A 14097-nucleotide genomic window follows, 5' to 3' on the forward strand; every position below is an offset into this window, starting at 1 on the left:
CCTGGAAAGAGGTTACAAAATGTGGAATTTATTTTGTTGAGAAATGTGTTTTTGAATACTTTAATATTCCTGAAACATTTAGAAATTGAAATTGTCTTCATTTATACCTGGTCATACTTTGGAAAAATAGACAAGGACAACAGAATCTGGGCTGTAAAGATGTATTCTGTTACAAAACAAATATCTTAAACCTATTTTCGTGTTTCCCATTCTCCATAAGAAAGTGGAATTATATATGAAGATGGTATAAGCAATAATTTGTACAGTAAGTTATTCTGTTTTTTCTATATGTATGGGATGTCAATATTTACAGACTTAAATTATGAAGAGTACTGTAGTTTATTAAATCTGTGTTTTAATAAATTTGCATGTCGTAAAATATGACATTTTTCAGTTTCTGCTCAATTTTGTTTTGCCTCCTTTACCAGGTGTGGAAATGGAATTATTCATTGGCATCAGATCGATTGATTTAGTCACAGTTTCCCTCTTGTTTCTCCTCCCATTTCTTATGTAAAAGCACTGACTTCCAGAACCCAATCAACAGTTGGTGAAGCAATGCCCAGTGTAATGCAGACAGTTCTATGCCAAGTCAAATGTAGCTGTGGGTAACATTTCCTGCTGCTCTCATGCTTTTATGTTACTCTTTGCTATCACAGTCACATGTTTATCTGCCACACGCTTGCAATCACGCTCTACTACTCACAGTTTCCTGATTAGCTGGCAGTTACTGGCAACACGGTGGCTCAGTGGTTAGCACTGCTGCCTCACAGTGCCGGGGACCCAGGTTTGATTCCAGCTTTGGGTGACTGTCTGTGTTGAGTTTGCACGTTCTCTCTGTGTCTGTGTGGGTTTCCTCTGGGTGCTGTGGATTTCTCCCTCAGTCCAAAGATGTGCAGGGTAGGTGGATTGGCCATGCTAAATTGCCCATAGTGCCTGGAGATGTTTGGGTTAGGTGTGTTAGATATGGGAAATGCAGTGTTAGGGGGAATGGGTCTGGGTGGGATACTCTTCAGAGGGGCAGTGTGGACCTGTTGGGCCGAAGGGCTTGTTTCCATTTTGTAGGGATTCTATGATTCTTAAAGAGCAGCAGATCAACGCTAAACAGCTAACAACTGGACAAATTGTCAGGCACCAAATTGCCAAAATGAAATAATTAAAGAATGGGGTGACATGGTGGCTCAGTGGTTAGCACTGCTACCTCACAGTGCAAGGGATTTAGGTTCCATTCCACCCTTAAGCAACTGTCTGTGTCGAGTATGCACATTCTGTGAGGGTTTCCTCCCACAGTCTAAAGATTTGCAGGTTAGGTGGATTGGCTGTGCTAAATTGCCCTGTAGTGTCCAGGGCTGTGCAGACTACATGGATTAGCCATGGGAAATGCAGGGTTACAGGGTTGGTGTGAGGCTAGGTGGAATGCTCTTTGGAGGGTTAGTGTGGACTTGATGGTACAAATGGCCTACTTCCACGCTGTAGGGATTCTATGAATTATGAAAACGACAAGATGGACTATTTGAATTACACCAAATATTTTTTGAGAGGAAAGAAATCAGCCTCTTTCTTCAGCAACTGAAATGTTAATGTCCAAAAGAATGTCGAAATAAACATTGCATCAACTAATAATATCCTTATTAAAGCTTGTCTTCATTCCAGGAAGGTATATTGGGTCACTTCCTGGGATGACGGGTTTGTCTTATGAGGGAAAATTGAGTAAGTTGTGCCTATAATCATTGCTGTTTAGTAGAATGAAAGATGATCTTTCTAATCATGTAAGATTCCAAAAGGACTTGATAAAGTCATTGCAGGGAGGATGCTTCCCATTGTGGGGAATCTAGCAAGGGAGCACACTTTAAAAATAAATGGTATCCCATTTAAGATGGAGATAAGGAGGAATTTCTTCTCTCAGAGAGTTTTAAATTCTCTTTGTCAGTCATCAGAGGAGGCTGGGACAACATAATCAATGCTAAATCAGACAGGCTTTTGAGGAATCAAAGTTTATGAATGGCAGGCAAGAAAGTGGAGTTAATGCTGTAAACCGTTCAGTCGAGATCTTCTTGAATGGTGAAGCAAGCCTGAGGGAGAAACCGCTCTTCATACTCTTATGGCCCCATGTTCTTAAAGTTTGTACCTCAAGACCTCAGGCTGAAGCAGAGGCCTGGACACGGGAATGGCCATTTTGCAACTCAAAACAATTGAAGGAAGTCCTCAATAACTTCTGACTATATGCAACGTGAAAAGTCCCCTACATGGATTTTTCTAGCATTCATAGATTTTTGTTATTCATGAATGGGATGTGGGCATTGTTGGCTGATCCAGCATTTGTTGCCCATCCCTAGTTGCCCTTGAAGAGATAGTAGTGAATTGACTTCTTGAACTGCTGCAGTGCTGCAGGGACACCCACAATGCCAATAGAGAGGGAATTCCAGGAACTTGATCCAATGATACTGAAGGAACAGTGATAGATTGCCAAGTCAGGGTAGTGATTGGCTCAGAGGGAAACTTGCAGGTGAAGGTGTTCCCATGTATTAGTTGCCCTGGACCTTCGACATGGTAGTGTTCATGGGTTTGGAAGGTGCTATCTAGAAGCCTCGTAGAATTACTGCCGTGCATCTTGCAGATGGTAAACACTGCTGCTGCAGAATGTTAGTGTTAGAGACAGTGAGTGTCTAAGGCTGCAATGTCCTGGATGGTGTCAACTTTCCTGAGTGTTGTTGGAGCTACATTCATCCAGGCTTTGGGGAGTCAGGAGCTGAGTCACTCATTGCAGCATTTCTAGCCTCTAACCTTATTAATATGCATGTCCAGTTCAGTTTCTGGTCAATTATAGCCTCCAGGATATTGGCAATGGTTGATTCAGTGATGGTGATGCTACTGAATGTCTATAGGGATGGTTCGATTCCCTCTTGTTGGAGATGGCACCTGTGTGTGCAAACAGCATGGATCATCCACTCAGCATTTCTGACGAAGATTGTTGGAAATGCTTCAGCTTTATCTTTGACGCTAACATGCTGCGTTCCCCCATGATTGAGAATGGTGATAATTGTGGACCCTCCTCCTCCAATGTGTTGTTAAAGTCATAGAGTCACAGAGATGTACGGCATGGAAACAGACCCTTAGGTCTAACTCGTCCGTGCCGATCAGATATCTTAGATAAATCTAGTCCCATTTGCCAGCATTTGGCCCATATCCCTCTAAACCCTTCCTATTCATATACCCATCCAGATGCCTTTTAAATGTTGTAATTGTACCAGCCTCCACCACTTTCTCTGGCAGCTCATTCCATACACACACCACCCTCTGTGTGAAAAAGATGTCCCTTAGGTCCCTTTTAAATCTTCCCTCTTTCACCTTAAACCTACACCCTCTAGTTTTGGACTCCTGCACTCCAGGGAAAAGACCTTGTCTATTTAATCTATCCATGCTCCTCATGATTTTATAAACCTCCATAAAGTCACCCCTCAGCCTCAGATGATCCAGGGAAAATAGCCCCAGCCTATTCAGCCCCTCCCTATTGCTCAAACTCTTCAAACGGGGCAACATCCTTGTAAATCTTTTCTGAATCCTTTTGAGTTTCACAACATCCATCCTAAAGCAGGGAGACCAGAATTGCACACAGTACTCCAGAAGTGGCTTAACCAATGCCCTTTACAGCTGCAACATGACACCCCAACTCCTGTACTCAATACACTGACCAATAAAGGCAAGCATATCAAACACCTTCTTCACTACCCTGTCTACCTGTGACTCCACTTTTAAGGAACAATGAACCTGCACTCCAAGGTCTCTTCGTTCAGCAACACTCCACAGGACCGTACCATTACTATGACCTGATTTGCCTTTCCAAAATGCTTTTATCATTTATCTATTATATCATTTATCTCATATTTATCTAAATTAAATTCCATCCGCAACTCCTCAGCTCATTGGCCCATCTGAACAAGATCCCATTGTACTCTGAGTTAATCTTCTTTGCTATCCACTGCACCACCAATTTTGCTGTCATCTGCAAACTTACTAACCATGCTTCCTATGTTCATATCCATATTATTTACGTAAATGACAGAAAGCAGTGGACCCAGCACCGATCTTTGTGACACACCACTGGTCACAGGCCTCCAGTCTGAAGAGCAATCCTCTACAACCACCTTCTGTCTTTTACCTTCGAGCCAGTTCTGTATCCAAACGGCTAGTTCTCTCTGTACTCCACGAGATCTAACCTTGCTACCCAGTCTACCGTGAGGAACCTTGTCGAACGCCTTACTGAAGACCATATAGATTACGTCCACCTCTCTGTCCTCATCAATCCTCTTCGTTACTTCTTCAAAAGCTCAATCAAGTTAGTGAGACATGATTTCACATGCACAAAGCCAAGTTGACTATCCCTAATCAGTCCTTGCTTTTCCGAATACATGTAAATCCTGTCCCTCAGGATTCTCTCCAACAACAAGCCCACCACTGATGTCACACTGACCAGCCTATAGTTCCCCAACTGTTCCTTACCACCTTCCTTTAATAGTGGCACCATGTTAGTCAATCTTCAGTCTTCTGGCACCTTGCCTGTGGCTATCGATGATACAAGTATCTCAACAAGGGGTCTCCGCAATCACTTCCCCAGCTTCCCTCAGAGTTCTAGGGTACACCTGATCAGGTCCCAGGGATTTATCCACCTTTATGCATTTTAAGTCATCCAGCACCTCTTCCTCTGTGATATGGACATTTTTCAAGATGTCGCTATTTATTTCTCCACTTTTTCTATCTTCAATATCCTTCTCCACAGTAAACACTGATGCAAAATACTTGTTTAGTATCTCCTACATTTCCCGCAGTTCCACACGTAGGTGGGCTTGCTGATCTTTAAGGGTCCCTATTCACTCCATAGTTATCCTTTAGGCCTTAATTGTAGAATCCCTTTGGATTCTCCTTAGCCCTGTTTGCCAAAGCTATCTCATGTCCTCCTTTTGCCCTCCTGATTATCCCTCTTAAGTATAGTTGTTGAATTGTCCACCACTATTCATGATTGGATGTGGCAGGACTGCAGAGCTTAGATCAGAATCACTGATTCAGGAATCACTTATCTCTATCTATCGCTTGCTGCTTCTGCTGTTTGGCACACAAGTAGTCCTGTTCGGTAGCTTCACCAGGTTGGCACCTCATTTCTGGATATACCTGGTGCTGCTCCTGGCATGCCCTTCTGCACCAGGATTGATCCCCTGGCTCAATGATGATGGTTAAGTGGGGTCTATCCTGGGTCATCAGATTACAGATTGAGCTGAAGTACAATTTTCCTGCTGTTGATGGCACACAGCACCTCATGAATCCTCAGTTTTGAGTTGCTAGATCTATTTAAAGTCTATCCCATTTAGCATAGTGATAGAGCCACACAACATGATGGAGGGTATTGTCACTGTGAAGGTGGGACTTCATCTCCACAAGGACTGTGCGATGGTCACTCTTACCAATACTGTCATGGACAGATGCACCTGCAGCTGGCAGATTAGTGTGGATGAGGTCGAGTATGTCCTTCCCTCTTATTAGTTCCCTTACCACATGCTGCAGACCCAGTTGAGTAGCTATGTCCTTTAGAACTCCAGCTATTCTTGGTGGTGGACATTGATGTGCCCCACCAGAGTATGCCCTGTGCCTTTGCCACTCTCACTACTTCCTCCAAGTGCTGGGTAATGTAGAGGAGCACTGATCATCTGACAATGTGGTACTTGGTTATCAGATAAAGCTTTCCTTGCCTACATTTTACCGGATGCCATGAGAGTTCATAAATTCAAATGGCCTTACTGTGCAGAAATAGGCCATATGGCCCATGAAATCTGTACCAGTCATGAAGTACCTATCTACTCAAATCCCATTTCCCTGCATGCTTTGGCATTTCATGATGGTTCCCGCTCCTAGCACCCTTTCAGGCAGAGAGTTCCAGATGCCCTCCGGAGGAAAAATATTTTCCTCAAATCTCCTGTAGATGCTGGAAATCAGAGAGAAAACAGAGTTAACATTTTGGATCCGGTGAAGAATGGTTTCCGTTCTCTCCACAGGTGCTACCAGGCCTGCAGAGTTTTTCCAGCAATTTCTGTTCTTGTTGTTGTTAAAAGTTTATTTCTGTTGATCCTGTATATGCCCCTCATAATTTTGTAAAGCTCAATCAGGTCCCCCTTCAACCTTCTGTACTCCGAGGAAAATAACCTCAGCCTGTGTAGTCTTTGCTGATAGCTGAAACCTGCCTATTAATTTAGTCAACTAATTGCATTAATTTAATATTCACAATAAATTCCACAAAGTCGTCTAAATGGATTAATTGTTTTGTCAACAACCCAATGTGTAAAGGTATTATACGTTAACACTGTAGATTGGCATTGGTAAACAAAAATGGCATTGGCTTCTCTGAGTGCTTTCTGGGTGATATCAATGTAGCCAACTCAAAAGAAGAAGGGCTAAACCACTTCCATAAACAGAAGCAAAATATTGTGGATACTGATAGCTGAAATAAACTTCTGAAAAAGAATGGCACTTTGAACAACAGTTGTAGAGAAAGAACAGAGTCAATGCATCATATTGAATATGGTCTCTTCAAAACTGAAGGTTTTATTCCTCAGCAACTTTCATTTGGTTCCATAAAGTGAAAGGAGGATGCTACTTTTTTTTAAACGAATTTTGACAAGTGAGAACTGGACAGATACAGGGCACAAGCTGAATGCAGCGAACGTAAGAGTGCACAACAAAAAGGGCTAGGCCTGCATTCGCAGCTAACATTTGTGTTGTGTCATTCAGCATTGTGGAGAAACCTGGACAGGCAAGGCCTCTGTTTAAAATCTCACCTGAAAACTCACACTGTCTCATTATTGCATGGGCTCATCAATACGACATCAGATCCTGAAGTACTAGGAGGGTATTTCAACTCTCCCAACTCAGAGCTGGGAATGCGAATAACTGAACCAGCCTGGGAAAAGATTGCAGATGAGGAAAATATGTTGTGATAACATGGGTTCCCTATTCAGAACCCACAAATGTTACAAATTAAACATAGTGAAAATGTTGTGCAATCCTTTGTCTTATGCAAAGCCATATGTTGAGAAATTTTAGACTTGATGCCAAGACTTATAACTCCTGGCAGATGGCCTATGTTTATATTTGGAAATGCTTGGTGAGAAAAGACCAATGTCCATCTAGATCACCTTCCACTATCTTAGCAGTCACACAATACAATGATAAGAAAGTTGTTGACTAATCACTACAGTAGATCTTTATCAATAAGTCTACAACAGAGCCAAAGATAATATGACAGGTCGAAAATTACTCATGCAACTTTTTCTTAAATCGTTACTTTCTGAAAGAAATCTAACTACATTTGAATGACTTAATAACTACCAATAAATCCATCATCTCTCCAGGGAGCCTGGCCCTTGGATTTATTATTTGCTCACTGAAATATTGAAGACAATTTTGATGTGTTCTGCCCGTTAGGGAAATTGATAGGATTAGATGGAATGCTGCTTTTACACCCAGTCTGCTCTTCCTTAGAATTGAAGGAAAAATAATATCAGATGTGGTGAAAAGTTGGCCTTCCACCCAATCCCATGAGTATGAGAACATTAAAACATAAGAACTAGGAGCAGGAGGACGAGATGCAACCCCTTGAGCCTTCTCCACCGTTTAATATCATCGTGGCAGATCACAACACGGCCTCAACTCCATTTCCCTCCCGCTTCCCATAACGCTGTAACCCCTTACTAATTAAAAATCAGTTTATCTGCTTCTTAAATTCATTCATTGTACCAATGCCCACTGCACTCTGGGGAAGTGAATTCTACAGATTCATGACCATTTGAGAGTAGTAATTCCTCCTCATCTGTGGTCTAAATCTGCCACCCTTTAGTCCAAAGCTATGACCTCTTGTTCTAGATTGCGTCACAAGGGGAGCATCCACTCCATGTCTGCTTTGTCAATCCCCTTCAGCATCTTATACTCCTCAAGTAGATCTCGTCTCACTCTTCTAAACTCTAGTGAGTATAAGCCTAAACAGCTCAACTTCTCCTCATCAAACAAGTTGTTCATTTCAGAAATTAATTCTGCATAGTGAATGTCGTTAAAGTTGCCCCAGATGTTTCCACAAATCAGTTTCCCCGAAAGTACCCCACCCTACCCATTTCCCTACTTCTCAAACTTAAATGAAGTCTGCTTATAATTATCTCCTCTGTCTTAACATGAACTATGCTAGGGTGGCACGTTGCCTCAGTGGTTAGCTCTGCTGCCACACAGCACCAGGGACCTGGGTTCAATCCCAGCCTCGGGTGACTGTCTATATGGAGTTTGCAGTTTCTGTGCCTCCATGGGTTCCCTCCAGGTGCTCTGGTTTCCTCCCACAGTCCAAAGATCTGCACGTTAGGTGGATCTGAAATGCAGGATTACAGGGATGGAGTGGGTCTGGGTGGGATGCTCTTTGGATGGTTGAAGTGGACACCATGAGCTGACTGTCCTGCTTCCACAGTGTAGGGATTCTATGAGTTGAACTTGCACTATTAGTAACAAATGGATTTGTCATAGAATCCCTACAGTGTGGAAGTAGGCCCTTCGTCCCAACAAGTCCACACTGACCCTCAGAGATCTTTGTATGAAATTCCTCTGGTCATTGCTCATCTTTTGAAATAAAACAGATAAACACCTTTTAGTCAAATGAAGGAATTCACACAGAAAAAAAAGTCACTAATGTGGCAGAATGTAATCACTTGAGTGGATGAATTTTGAATGAATGAAGTTGGGAGCGTACAAAACATAGTTTGAAGATTGTGGTACAAGACTGTGTTTGTGAAGAAGCTATTTCAATTGACCTTTCTAAAAAGAAAACTGGGGTTGCGTTATACGATAGAAGGATAAAAGCCAGAGACGTAAGTAGTTGAGCATTGAGTATAAAAGCTCCATTGAATAGACGGCATGTGGACCCTCACAATGATGCCTTGAATTGTAAAGGATTAGTTCTGTGGAATCATGGAAGAAGTGCCAGTTTCTGGTAGGAATAAATAAGATCTTGCAACAACAGCCTTCCCGCACATTGATGTTTGTGGTAGAGGGAAATGTTTACCATCCCTTTGTCATACATTGCAGTCAAAAGAGGCCAACATGTAGATGGATAGACCAGGAACAGAACATATTGTTTGCTTTTGTTTCCTTGGGGCACACAACCCCTGACCTCGCTCTTACTTTAGTACAAACCAGTGGCGTTTCCATTTGCTAATCAATTAACACATTGCATCTGTCCAAGATTCCTCACACATATTCCCGAATCCTCCTGTTCAAACTGCTTCCAATTACTGCTATGGCTGAATGAAGTTGTTAGTTTATCTTCCAGGAATTCCACCAATTTGTTCTCCCCCCACAACCCTCGTGATTCAGCAGATGGAAAGTGATGAGGGAGGCCCTGGTTATTTTTAGCGTACAGTCTTCATTTGTTATTCAAACACGGATAGAGCTTCCAAATTGGTCTCGTTGTCAGCTTTGCACAAACGGTTTCTTTCTCGAGCTGGATAATATTTTCCAGTAGCTCCTTTTTTGAAAAGCAGATCCATCCAAACTGATGATGAATTTGGAGTCAGCTTTACAGTACACTAGACTATTTGGCTGGACTGTGAATGAAGATAGAGGACATAGGTTCAGCATGACTGAGTCTCAAGCAAGGCTACGGATCAGAAGGAATATTTTCTCCCTCACCAGTAGCGTTCCCACTAAAGGTAGATGATTGATTTATTGTTGGAGTTGTGGACAGTGTAGAATATTGTCAAAGAATACAGCCAGATACAGATCTGGGCGGATGTGGGAGAGAAATGGCAGATTTGGGTAAGTGTGAGGTACTGCACTTGGGGAGATCAAATGTTAAGGAAAAATATACAGTTAATGGCAGGACCCTGAACAGCATTGATGCACAGAGGGATCTTGGGGTTTAAGTGGCCACGCAAGTAGATAGGGTGGTAAAGGAGGTGCATGGCATGCTTGCCTTTATTGATAGGGGAATTGAGTACATGAGTCAGGATGTCATATTGCAGCTTTATAAGACTTTGTTTAGGCCACACTTAGAGTATTGTTCAGTTCTGGCCACCGCATTACAGGAAGGATTTGGAGGTTTAGGACAAGGTGCAGAAGAGTTTTACCAGGATGCTGCTTGGATTAGAAGGTATGAGGTATAAGGAGAGGCTAGAAAATCTTTGTTTGTTTTCTCTGGAGCAGCGGAGGCTGAGGGGAGACTTAATGGAAGTTTTTAAAACTATGAGATGCATTGATAGGGTTGACAGTCAGAATCTTTTTCCCAGAGTTGAAATGTCTAATACTAGGGGGCACTCATTTAAAGTGAGAGGGGAAAAGTTCAATGGAGATGTGAGGGGCAAGTTTTTCACACAGAGTGGTAGGAGAGTGGAACGTACTGCTAGGGGTGATGGTGGAGGCAGATACAATAGGGGAATTTAAGGGACTTTTAGATAAGCACATGAATATGCAAGGAATGGAGAGATGTGGACCAAGGCCTGGCAAAAGGGATTAGTTTAATTTGGTGTCAAGTTCAGGACAACATCGTGGGCTGAAGGGCCTGTTCCTGTGGAGTACTGTTCTATGCTCTACGTTCTAATGACTTAATCATTACTGTGGTGATATGAGGATGTGACCATCTGTTTATTTTCTGTCTCAGGGTTTATTCCAAACTTAACTTGGTTCTGGGGTGGCAGCCAATACACAAGAACTGAAGTAGACCATTCAGCCCATTGAGTTTGTTTCCATGTTCAATGTGATCTTGGATGATCTGATAATCCTTAAGTCTACTTTCCTGCCTTTTCTCCATAACTCTTGATTTCCTTCCCGATTAAAAGCCTGTCCACCTGAGCCTTGAATACGCTTAATAGAGGCTTGCAAGTATTTAGAAAAAAAACATTCATTGCATTTGCCGGGTTGGTCACTGTCATTTGGTGCCATTAAAGACAGGAGATTGCTTTCCCAGCTTAATCAAAGTCAACGTTGGATATTTGTTCTCAGAGATTTCGGCCTTTCTCTGGTCCTGATTTACAGACATATCTGAATCAAGGCTTATAATGAGTTCTGGGGATAACACAGATTGGAGCTGGAGTAGCACAGCAGGCCAGGCAGCCAGAGGAGCAGGAAAGTTGACGTTTCAGATCAGGATTTCTGAACTTGGAAAATTTCTGAAGAAGTGTCCCGACCCGAAACGTCAACCTTCCTGCTCCTCTGATGCTGCCTGGCCTGCTGTGCACCTCCAACTCCACACTGTGTTATCTCTGACTCCAGCATCGGCAGTTCTAACCATCTCTGAATTAGTTCTAGGGATACTGGTTAAGGAAGAGGAACATATACAATGGTCTCAATCCTTGTTGTGATACAGTGTGGTTTTCAAGGTCAGGCCTGTGTTGTAGTGGATTCCCGCACTATCATCAAATAGGCTTCCAACAAACAATGTCAAAGTTCATTTGAATAATGGATGCTTGTGCAAATAACTGGGTGGTACTGATAGACATGCAACTTTGGAACAGCAAAGGAGAGAATCAAATAAACAAAGCAACTGGAATCAGTACAAAGACCAGAATTTCCCCGAGCTTGCCCTGCCAGGAGACAGCTCCACTGGAGACGATTTCTTGCTGGTTATGGGACACTATTGCACTGACTCCTTGACATATAACCCTTTGAGGTTGGTGAATTTTCCTTTAACTTGCATGCACTGTTAATCAGCATTTGATTTTTGAAGAGAGGCTCTTCTCCCAGACTATTCAATGCCGTGTTTATGGGCTAGAGTGCAACAAAAAGTCAAGTACAGCCATAAAGGATTCTTTGTTCGATGTACATGCTATTCTCAAGACACTTGAGCATAAAACAATGAGGGGCTTCTGCGATAAATGAGGAGAGAGTTGGAATGTGGCCCATCCATGTTGGGATGCAGTTTGAATGTGATTCAGACTGATAAAAGTGCAACATTAAAACAGGTCAATCCAATTCCTGGAGCAAGACTTGAACTCACAACCTCATGATTCACAAACCTGAATACTACCACAGTTGACATTTTTGGTTTCATAGATGGTCAATGTGGAGGAGGTTCTGGCTTGTGTTTAACCAGCGTGAGTGCTGATTTCATTGTCTAAAGAAAATAAACTTCTTTTTTCACTTAATAGAACTCATTACTGTAAAAATAACTAAAATATAAAGCCCTCCACGACCCCCTTGAGGATCTATGACCAACAAGTTTTCATTTCCTGTGGTAAGGCTTTGTTTTTTGCTCTTTAGGCAATGCATATTGCTGTCTGAATTATAATAGTAAAAGCTAGTATTATCATTTACCACAAGTTAAGGATTAAAAAAGTTAAGGATGAAGTTATGTCATGCAGTCCATTGAATTCCAAATTCTAGTACCTCAACCTTACCAAACCCAGCATCCACCCACAAGATTCCATCAAAGATTCAGTTAGGGATTGGTAGCCACAATGTAAATGTATGTGTAGATACTCCACCGATTGAGTGACAGGAGATTAAGAGCATTTCTAAAGACACCCTAAGGATGTCATAGCCTGAATAGTTAGAGTAAATTGTTTCACATTCTCTGAAAAATGGTTTGCTGAATGCTTTTCAATAGACCTTCTGTGTTGAATTTTACCAGAAATCTTTGACAAGTTTCATGGAAGGTTTCTCTCGGTGAGTTCTACTGAGATTACTCGCACTAATTTCCGAAACTAATCTTATTACCTGCGTGGTAATCTTATTACCATGGCCCTTTGGCACTTTTTGTTGCCTTTTCCCTCTCACCACTGCCAGGATCTCCCTGTGCGCTTGGCTTTGACGCCATTTTGAAAGTCCATTCATGCCACAGGTTAAGCATTTCCAGCTAGCAGTTTCCCTTTAGTCTGCACATAGTGGGTGAGACACCAAAAGCAAATCCTTCTGAGGGCATACAGGTGGTACAGTTGTCGCTTCATTACAAATACGTTGATTTTTAATGTATTCCTTTTCAAGAACCAAGTTACGCAGGTGATCTCTCCTTTGCCTCACCCCATCTTCGAACACGATCTATAGTGCTTCTCTTTTCCCAAAGCCTAGTGTAATCTAACATCTTATTGTTCAATGTGGGATTATCATATCCTGGACGGTATTCAAATGTTTGAAAACCTTCACTTTTATTCAGTGACAGCAAAAGTGAAGCAAAAACAAACACAAGTGTGGAGCTGGAGGAACACAGCAGGCCAGGCAACATCAGAGGAGGAGGAAAGCTGACGTTTTGGGTCAGGACCCTTCTTTTTCTGAAGAAGGGTCCCGACCAGAAACGTCAACTTCCCTGCTCCTCTGATGCTGCCTGGTCTGCTGTGTTCCTCCAGCTCCACACTTTGTTATCTCTGACTCCAGCATCTGCAGTTCTTGCTATCTCAAATAAACGCTGCATTTATTTTTGGAAACAAGCAGGGACTGTTCTCCTTTAGATTGACAACAAATTTACAGTTGCTGAGTGCACCCAGGGCTCATTTACTGATACTGGGTGTCAACTAAGCCCGACACAACAATGGAAGGGTCACCGGACCCGAAACGTTAACTTTGATTTTCTCATCACAGATGCTGCCAGATCTGCTGAGCTTTTCCAGCAACTTCTGTTTTTGTTCCCGACACGACAGTGCTCTAGCATGCAGATGGTGATGTTCGCCCATGCTTAATGTCCTCATCTCCCTTTTAATTGGACTCAGTATCCATCACGTCCCCTCTTTGGCTGCTCCAGCTGTGCAAAGCACAGCTTGCTAGAGTTAAGCAGCACACTCTTTCTGAACTGACCTAGAATGCTCCGCACCCCCAGACTAATCCAAGTATCAGAACTTCGCCATCAGCAGACCTAATGTCTGCTCCACCATGGTCCTGATGGAAGAATAGGCTGCACTGTATCTACGCTCTTCCTCAGTCAAGGGGATTGAGTAACTGATTCATCAGCTATGGTCACATGGATTGCCCTGTCTCCCATTAACCATCCTTGCTGGTTTAGCATACTCTTCCATACAGTGGGATATGGGAGACTCAGTGTGGTCAGTCCAAAACTAGAGGTCATAAGTTTAAGGCGAGAGGGAAAAGATTTAG

Source organism: Rhincodon typus, chromosome 24, assembly GCF_021869965.1.
Source record: "Rhincodon typus isolate 14 chromosome 24, sRhiTyp1.1, whole genome shotgun sequence".
Lineage (NCBI taxonomy): Eukaryota > Metazoa > Chordata > Chondrichthyes > Orectolobiformes > Rhincodontidae > Rhincodon > Rhincodon typus.